The following is an 8372-nucleotide window of genomic DNA, read 5'->3' on the forward strand; positions in this document are numbered from 1 at the left end:
AAAAAAAAAACAAAAAAAAATTGGAGTAGCCATTCTCATATCAAATAAAATTGACTTTCAACTAAAAGTTATCAAAAAAGATACTTAAGGATACTTCATATTCATCTAAGGCAAAATCAACCAAGATGAACTCTTGATTGTAAATATCTATACTCCTAATGCAAGGTCACCTACACTTATAAAAGAAACCTTAATAAACCTCCAAGCACACATTGAACCTCACGCAATAATAGTAGGAGATTTCAGCACCACACTTTCAACAATAGACACTTCATGGAAACAGAAACTAAACAGAGATTAAAAAAAAAAAGCTAGCAGAAGTTATGAACCAAAAGTATTTAACAGATCTGAAGAACATTTCATCCTAAGACAAAAGAATTTACCTTCTTCTCAGCACTTCATGGTTCCTTCTCCAAAATTGACCATAAAATCAGTCCTAAAGCAGGCCTCAATAGATAGAAGAAGTTTTAAATAATCCCATGTGCACTATCACATTGCCATGGACTAAGGCTGATTTTCAATAAAAACAAAAACAACAGAATGCTCACATACACATGGAAGTTGAACCATGCTCTACTCAACAATAACTTGGTCAAGGAAGAAATAAAGAAATTAATGACTTAATGACAATGAAGGCACAGCATATCCAAACTTATGGGAAACAATGAAAGCAGTGCTAAGAGGAAAACTCATATCTCAGAGTGCCTTCAAAAAGAAACTGGAGAGAACATATATTAGCAGCTTCACAGCACAACTCAAAGCTAATGAACAAAAAGAAGCAAGTACACCCACGAGGAGTACAAGGAAGGAAATAATTAAAGGGCTGAAATCACCCAAATAGAAAGAGAAAGGACTACACAAAGAACCAACAGAACCTAATGCTGTTACTTTAAGAAAATCAACAAGATAGATAAACCCTTAGCAAGACTAACCAGAGGGCAAAGAAAGTGTACAAAATTAACAAAATCAGAAATGAACAGGGAGATATAAAAAACATAATTTGAGGAAATTCAAAAAAAATCAGATCCTAGTACAAATGCATATATTCAACAAAAATTTAAAATCTGAATGAAAGTGACAATTTTCTAGAGAGATACCTGGTACTGAAGTTAAATCAGGATCAGATAAACTATATAAATATTCCCATAACTCCTAAAGAAATAGAAGCAATTATTAAAAATCTCCCAGACAAAAAAGCCCAGGACCAGATGGATTTAGTGCAGAATTCTATCAGACATTTATAGAAAACCTTATATCAATACTGTCAAACTATTCCATAAAATAGAAATAGAAGGAATACTATCCAATTCCTTCAATGAAGCCAAAATCATGCGTATACCTAAAACAAACAAAAATCCAATGAAGAAAGAGAAATTCAGACCAATTTCCCTTATGAATATCAACGTAAAATACTCTATAAAATTCCCACAAACCGAAGCCAAGAACACATCCAAACAATCATTCCTTATGATCAAGTGGGCTTCATCCCAGGGATAGAGGGTGGTTCAATATGTGGAAATTCATCAGCGTAATCCACTATGTAAACAAACTCAAAGAAAATAACAAAGAATCATCTTATTAGATGCCGAGAAAGCATTTGACCAAATTCAACACTCTTGCATGTTAAAATTCTTGGAAAGATCAGGAATTCAAGGTCCATACCTAAACCTAATAAAAGCAATATACAGCAAACCAGTAGCCAACATCAAACTAAATGGAGAGAAACTTGAAGCAATCTCACTAAAATCAGGGACTAGACAAGGCTGCCCACTCTCTCCTTACGTATTCAAAACAATATTTGATGACCTTGCCAGAGCAATTAGACAAGAGAAGGAGGTCAAAGGGATACAAATTGGAAAGGAAGAAGTCAAAATGTCACTATTTGCAGATGATATGATAGTAGACTGACGTGACACCAAAAGTTCCACTAAAGAACTCCTAAGCCTGATAAACAATTTCAGCGCAGTGGTTGGATATAAAATTAACTCAAGCAAATTAATATCCTTCCTCTATTCAAAGGATAAACAGGAAATTAGGGAAATGATACTTCACAAGAGTTACAAATAACACAAAATACCTCCGAGTGACTCGAACAAAGTAAGTGAAATATCTGTATGACAAGAACTTCAAATCACTGAAGAACGAAATTGAAGAAGACCTCAGAAGATGGAAAGACCTTCCATGCTCATGGAATGGCAGGGATAATATAGTTAAAATGGCCATTTTGCCGAAAGCAATCTACGGATTCAATACCAGCCCCATCAAAATCTCAACTCATTTCTTCATAGAGTTAGAAAGAACATTTGCAAATTCGGTTGAAATAACAAAAATCCTAGGATAGCGAAAACTATCCTCAATAATAAAAGAACTTCTAGGGGAATCACTATCCCTGACCTCAAGCAGTATTACAGAGCAGTAGTGATAAAAACTCTATGGTATTGGTACAGAGACAGGCAGGTAGATTAGAGGAGTAGAATTGAAGACCCAGAAATGAACTCACACACCTATGGTCACTTGATCCCTTAAAGGGAGGAATAAAAATATTCATAGAAAGAGACATGGAGACAAAATTTGGAAAAGAGAATGAAGGAATGACCATTCAGAGCCTGCCCCACCTGAGGATCCAGCTCATATATGTTTATACAACCACCCAACCTACACCATATTGATGAAGCCAAGAAGTGCATGCTGGCCGATGTCTGATACAGCTGCCTGCTGAGAGGCCTAACCAGAACATTACATATACAGAGGCGAATGCCAGCAGCAAACCATTGAACTGAGAATGGGATCCCTATGGGAGGAGTTAGGGAAAGCATTGAAAAAGCTGAAGGGGCTTTCAACCCCATAAGAACAACAATACCAGACAAACAGAGCTTCCAGGGACTAAACCACTACCCAAAGAGTACACATGGACAGAGTCAAAGACCTAGCTTCATATGTATTTGAAGATCGCCTTGTTGGGCACTAATGGGAGAAGACATTGGTCCTGCTGAGGTTTGGTGCCCCAGTGTACAGAAACGTCAGGGCAGGGAGGGGAAAAGGGGTGGGTGGATGGGTAGGGAAGCACCTCATAGAAGCAGGGGGAGGAGGAGGGAACAGTGGGTTATGGACGAGAAATTGGGAAAGGGAATAAAATTTCAAATGAAAAAATAAATACCCAATTTTAAAAGAGGGATTGTAAGCACTGGTGCAGAAGGCAGGCATTTGCTTCTCACAGGTATGCAATACGGAGGTCTCAGACCCTTCCAGAGTACAAATCTGGTGGGGACATCATGTGTTTCTGACCATCACTCCCAAATCAGAGGATGAGACTCTGTCAGATATATTAACTGCCAGTCCTTAAAAGTAAGGGCTTACATAAACTTATATACAGATGTGAATGCAGTACATTTCAAAACAGTAAAAAAGACACAAACATTTAATTTGAAAATAATAAAGTGAAGTCTCCAAAATTAGGAGGAAGTCAGATTAAAAAGACAATATTTTGGGTCCTAAAAAATTTCCTTTAGTCTCAGTTCTTCTCTTTATTCCAACATTTCCTTTGGACAGGGAATCCTAGGTTAATATTTTTGATGTGGATGGGTGACCCCTTCCTCAAACTGGAGGTCCACGCCTAATCACTGAATATGATCTCTACAGGTTTTCTCTCTCCTTTGCTGGTTATTTCTGCTAGTGTCCTCCCTTTTGGATCCTGGGAACCTCTTGAGTGCCTGGCATATGGGATTTTCTAGTGGATATTCCTAGGTTCCCCTCTCTTACTCCTATACATCTCCTTTCAAATTCCAGACCCTTTGTCATTCTATCCCATCTCTTCCCATATCTGAACCACCTCTATTTTCCATTCATTCTCCTCTCTTCCTCTCAGGGCCCTTTCTCACTCTACTCCCCGATATCATTTTCTTCCCTCTTCTGAGAAGAACTATAATACCCACACATTTGTATGGTCTTGTTTCTTCTTGGGTTTCTTATGGTTTGTGAGTTGTATCATGGGTATTCTGAGCTACTTATTTGCTAATGTCCACTTATCAGTGAGTACATACAATGTGTGTTCTTTTGTGACTGGGTTACTTTACTCAAGATATTTTCTCTTTTTTTCACCCTTTTTTTATTGGATATATTTATTTACATTTCAAATGTTATCCCCTTTCCTGATTTCCTATACATAAACCCAATATACCATCTACACTCCACCTTCTATAATGGTGTTCCCCCAAACATCCACTAACTACTTCCTGCATCCCAGTCATGACACCCCCTGACACTGAGGGGTCAAGCCTTGGCAGGAATAAGGGCTTCTCCCATTGGTGCCTATTAATGCCATCCTCTGTTACATATGCAGCTGGAGCCATGTGTCTGTCCATGTGTACCCTTTAGATGATGGTTTAGTCACTGGAAGTTCTGGTTGGTTGGTACTGGGGTTCTTATGGGGTTACAAACCCCTTCAGCTCCTTCAATCCTTTCTTTAACTCCTTCAGTAGTAATCTTATTCTCAGTTCAGTGGTTAGTTGTGAGCATCTGCCTCTGTATTTGTCATGCTATGACAAAGCCTCTTGGGAGGCTATAACAAGATCTTGTCAACATGCATTTCTTGGCATCAAAAATATTGTTGGTTTTGGTGGCTATGTGTACAGACTGGATCCACAGGTGGGGCAGTCTCTGGATGACCTTTCCTTCAGTCTCTGCCCCAAACTATGCCTCTGTATTTCCTGATATTATATTTCTGTTTCCTCTTCTAATAATGCCTGAAGCATCCAAATTTTTGTCATCCTTCTTGAGCTTCATGTGGTCTGTGGTTGGGTAATCTAAGCTTTTGGGCTAATATTCACTTATCAGTGAGTTCACACCATGTGATTTTTGTGTTTGGGTTACCACACTCAGATTGCTATTTTCTACTTCCATCCACTTGACTATGAATGTCATGAAGTCATAATTTTAAGTGGTTAAGTAGTACTCCATTTTGTAAATGTACTATATTTCCTATGTTCATTATTCTGTTGAAGGACATCTGTGTTCTTTATAGTCTCAGGCTATTATAAATAAGGCTGCTATGAACATAGTCGAGTATGTGTCCTTGGCATATGTTGGAGCCTATTTGAGTAGATGCACAGGAGTGGTATAGCTGGGCCCTCAGGTAGTACAATGTCCAATTTTAGGAGGAACCTCCAGACTGATTTCCAGAGTGGCTGTACCACCTTGCAATCCCACCAACAAAAAAGGACTATTCTTCCTTTTCCACATCTTAACCAGCAGCTTTGTCACCTGAGATTTTTTATCTCAGCCATTGTGAAAGATGTGAGGTGGAAACTCAGTGTTGTTTTGATTTCCATTTCCATGATGACTAAGAAAGTTGAACATTTCTTAAGGTTCTTCTCAGCCATTTGTCATTCTTCAGGTGAGAATTCTTTGTTTAGCTCTTTATCCTTTTTTAGACGGGGTATATCATTCTCACATATAATACTTCTTGAGATTTTTGCATATATTGGTTATTTTTTTTATTAACTTGAGTATTTCTTATTTACATTTCGAGTGTTATTCCCTTTCCCGGTTTCCGGGCAAACATCCCCCTCACCCCTCCCCTTCCTTATGGGTGTTCCCCTCCCCACCCTCCCCCCATTGCTGCCATCCCCCCAAAAGTCTAGTTCACTGGGGGTTCAGTCTTAGCAGGACCCAGGGCTTCCCCTTCCACTGTTGCTCTTACTAGGATATTAATTGCTATCTATGAGGTCAGAGGTCAGAGTCCAGGGTCAGTCCATGTATAGTCTTTAGGTATTGGCTTAGTCCCTGGAAGCTCTGGTTGCTTGGCATTGTTGTACATATGGGGTCTCGAGCCCCTTCAAGCTCTTCCAGTTCTTTCTCTGATTCCTTCAACGGGGGTCCTAATCTCAGTTCAGTGGTTTGTTGCTGGCATTCGCCTCTGTATTTGCTGTATTCTGGCTGTGTCTCTCAGGAGAGATCTACATCTGGCTCCTGTCGGCCTGCACTTCTTTGCTTCATCCATCTTGTCTAATTGGGTGGCTGTATATGTATGGGCCACATGTGGGGCAGGCTCTGAATGGGTGTTCATTCTGTCTCTGTTTTAATCTTTGACTCTCTATTCCCTGCCAAGGGTATTCTTGTTCCCCTTTTAAAGAAGGAGTGAAGCATTCACATTTTGATCATCCATCTTGAGTTTCATGTGTTCTAGGCATCTATGGTAACTCAAGCATTTGGGCTAATCGCCACTTATCAATGATTGCATACCATGTTTGTTTTTCTGTGATTGGGTTACCTCACTCAGGATGATATTTTCCAGATCCAACCATTTGCCTACGAATTTCATAAAGTCATTGTTTTTCATAGCTGAGTAATGTTCCATTGTGTATATGTACCACATTTTCTGTATCCATTCCTCTGTTGAAGTGCATCTGGGTTCTTTCCAGCTTCTGGCTATTATAAATAAGGCTGCTATGAACATAGTGGAGCACGTGTCTTTTTATATGTTGGGGCATCTTGTGGGTATACGCCCAAGAGAGGTATAGCTTGATCCTTAGTTAGTTCAATGTCCAATTTTCTGAGGAACCTCCAGACTGATTTCCAGAATGGTTTTACCAGTCTGCAATCCCACCAACAATGGAGGAGTGTTCCTCTTTTTCCACATCCTCACCAGCATTTGTTGTCACCTGAGTTTTTAATGTTGGCCATTCTCACTGGTGTAAGGTGAAATCTCAGGGTTGTATTGATTTGCATTTCCCTTATGACTAAAGATGTTGAACATTTCTCTCTCTCTTTTTTTTTTTTTTTTCGGAGCTGGGGACTGAACCCAGGACCTTGTGCTTGCTAGGCAAGTGCTCTACCACTGAGCTAAATCCCCAACCCCTGAACATTTCTTTAGGTGTTTCTCAGCCATTCAGCATTCCTCAGCTGTGAATTCTTTGTTTAGTTCTGAACCCCATTTTTAATAGGGTTATTTATCTCCCTGCGGTCTAACTTCTTGAGTTCTTTGTATAGTTTGGATATAAGCCCTCTATCTGTTGTAGGATTGGTAAAGATCTTTTCCCAATCTGTTGGTTGCCGTTTTGTCCTAACCACAGTGTACTTTGCCTTACAGTAGTTTTGCAGTTTTATGAGATCCCATTTGTCGATTCTTGATCTTAGAGCATAAGCCATTGGTATTTTGTTCAAGAAATTTTTTCCAGTGACCATGTGTTCGAGATGCTGCCCTAGTTTTTCTTCTATTAGTTTGAGTGTATCTGGTTTGATGTGGAGGTCCTTGATCCACTTGGACTTAAGCTTTGTACAGGGTGATAAGCATGGATCGATCTGCATTCCTCTACATGTTGACCTCCAGTTGAACCAGCACTATTTGCTGAAAATACTATCTTTTTTCCATTGAATGATTTTGGCTCCTTTGTCAAAAATCAGGTGCCCATAGGTGTGTGGGTTCAGTTCTGGGTCTTCAATTCTGTTCCATTGGTCTATCTGTCTGTCTGTGGACCAATACCATGCAGTTTTTATCACTATTGCTTTGTAATACAGCTTGAGTTCAGGGATAGTGATTCCCCCTGAAGTCCTTTTATTGTTGAGGATAGTTTTAGCTCTCCTGGGCTTTTGTTATTCCAGATGAATTTACAAATTGTTCTGTCTAACTCTTTGAAGAATTGGATTGGTATTTTGATGGGGATTGCATTGAATCTGTAGATCGCTTTTGGTAAAATGGCCATTTTTACTATATTCATCCTACCAATTCATGAGCATGGGAGATCTTTCCATGTTATGAGGTCTTTTTCAATTTCTTTCTTCAGAGTCTTGAAGTTCTTATTGTACAGATCTTTTACTTGCTTGGTTAAAGTCACACCGAGGTACTTTATATTATTTGGGTCTATTATGAAGGGTGTCGTTTCCCTAATTTCTTTCTCGGCTTGTTTCTCTTTTGTGTAGAGGAAGGGTACTGATTTATTTGAGTTAATTTTATACTCAGCCACTTTGCTGAAGTTTTTTATCAGCTTTAGTAGTTCTCTGGTGGAACTTTTGGGATCACTTAAATGTACTATCATATCATCTGCAAATAGTGATATTTTGACTTCTTCTTTACCAACCTGTATCTCATGGATTTCCTTTTGTTGTCTGATTGCTCTGGCTAGAACTTCAAGAACTATATTAAATAAGTAGGGAGAGATTGGGCACCCTTGTCTAATCCCTGATTTTAGTGGGATTGCTTCAAGTTTCCCTCCATTTAATTTAATGTTAGCAACTGGTTTGCTGTATATGGCTTTTACTATGTTTAGGTATGGACCTTGAATTTTTATTCTTTCCAGGACTTTTATCATGAAGGGGTATTGAATTTTGTCAAATGCTTTCTCAGCATCTAATGAAATGATCATGTGGTTCTGTTC

The sequence above is a fragment of the Rattus norvegicus genome, chromosome 1, assembly GCF_036323735.1.
Source record: "Rattus norvegicus strain BN/NHsdMcwi chromosome 1, GRCr8, whole genome shotgun sequence".
NCBI classification, from domain to species: domain Eukaryota; kingdom Metazoa; phylum Chordata; class Mammalia; order Rodentia; family Muridae; genus Rattus; species Rattus norvegicus.